We start from the raw sequence: 1800 nt of genomic DNA on the forward strand, positions 1-1800 counted from the left end.
ATACATTATAACAATCATTGTTAATTGTATATTCTTGTTTTGAAATTCTGTACCATTTTAATTGTTCTATCTTACTTTGCTTTTGTTTTTGTTCTTGCTAGTTGTTTTTTTCTCTCTTTAAAATAAAAGAAAATTAAAAAATAAATTCCCGAGTTCTGGTCATAGAGATGACTCTGCCGTGGTTGCCACTATCCTGGGGCTTTCTGGCTCTTTTCACCTTAAATTCAGGTGTCTTTTATAAATAATCAAAAGCAGCTGAAACAAACGCTATCAGTCCAGCGTTTTAAAACCAGAAAAAGATGAAAAAGAGAGATTTGACCCTACTCAGTTTCAAGACTGTATTATTCAAGGCTTAACTGAAACTGGTACTGATTTAGAAGTAGTATCTAAGTTTCTGGATGCTTCTGGAGCAAAGCTTGACTACCGCTGATATGAAGAAACCCTCTTTGATATTCTGGTTGCTGGTGGAATGCAGGCCCCAGGTGGCACCTTGGCCCATGACATGATGCGTACAGATGTCTGTGTTCACAGCACAGGAAGACCTGGAGACCATGCAGGTTTTTGCGCAAGTTTTTAACAAGCTAATCAGGCACTACAAATATCTGGAGGAAGGTTTTGAAGATGAGGTGAAAAAGCTGCTGCTGTTCTTAAAGGGTTTCTCAGAGTCAGAGAGGAACAAGCTGGCCATGCTGGCTGGTGTGCTTCTGGCCAACAGGACATTCAAAGCTTCCATCCTCAACAGCCTATACAATGAGAATCTGGTGAAAGAAGGGGTTTCTGTAGCATTTGCGGTGAAGCTCTTCAAATCCTGGATCAATGAGAAGGACATCAATGTAGTGGCTGGGAGCCTTCAGAAAGTCAGCATGGATAACAGTCTGATAGAACTTTCTCCTGCCAATAAACAGAGTGTGAAACACTTCACAAAGTACTTCACAGAGGTGCACTTGAAGGAGCTCTCTGAGTATGTCCAGAACCAGCAGGCCATCAGTGCACGGAAGGTGCTCCAGAAGGAGCTCCAGGAGCAGATGTCCCATGGCAACCCATTCAAGGACATAATTTTATGTGTCAAGGAGGAGATGAAAAAGAACAACATAGCAGAACCAGTTGTCATTGGGATCGCCTGGTCGAGTGTGATGAGCACTGTGGAATGGAACAAGAAGGAGGAGCTTGTAGCGGAGCAGGTGATCAAGCGCTTGAAGCAACACAGCCCTCTCTTCACTACCTTCACCACGCAAGGTCAGTCCAAGCTAACACTGTTGCTGAAGATTCAGGAGTATTGCTATGACATTCACTTCATGAAAGCCTTCCAGAAAATAATGGTGCTTTTTTATAAAGCCGAAGTCCTGAGTGAAAAGCCCATCCTGAAGTAGTACAAGGATGCACACATGGCCAAGGGGAAGAGTGACTTTCCGAAGCAGATGAAGAAGTTCGTGGAGTGGCTCAAGAACACGGAGGAAGAGTCCGAGTCTGACTCTGAAGATGGGGACTGAGTTTTAAGGCTGCATCCTCAGTAAAGCAAGCAGGGTGTAGATAAATGTGTCTCATGTGTTCTGGTTCATACATCTTCCTACCTCCCCATATTGGGCATGATAAAGAAGGACTTTCATGGCAGACTTTATTTTTCCTGTTTCTATGGTTATTGAAGATGTTGAATTTAGTTCCTAAAACCATGTTCTAGGTATTACAGAAGCTGTTGATTTGAATCCAATGTTGCATTAGTCCTTTAAGTTCCCTTCTGCCTCTTGTATTTTCTACTGTAATAATGTAATTTAAGGCCTTCCACAATGAACAGTTCACACT

At 42.3% G+C, this 1800-nt stretch overlaps 1 pseudogene; it reads left to right on the forward strand.

The window, feature by feature from the left end:
• Positions 1-398: 398 nt before the first annotated feature.
• LOC101584949 lies at positions 399-1490 on the forward strand (annotated as a pseudogene).
• Positions 1491-1800: the final 310 nt, after the last annotated feature.

This window comes from Octodon degus, unplaced genomic scaffold (genome assembly GCF_000260255.1).
Source record: "Octodon degus isolate 3935 unplaced genomic scaffold, OctDeg1.0 scaffold00069, whole genome shotgun sequence".
NCBI classification, from domain to species: Eukaryota; Metazoa; Chordata; class Mammalia; order Rodentia; family Octodontidae; genus Octodon; species Octodon degus.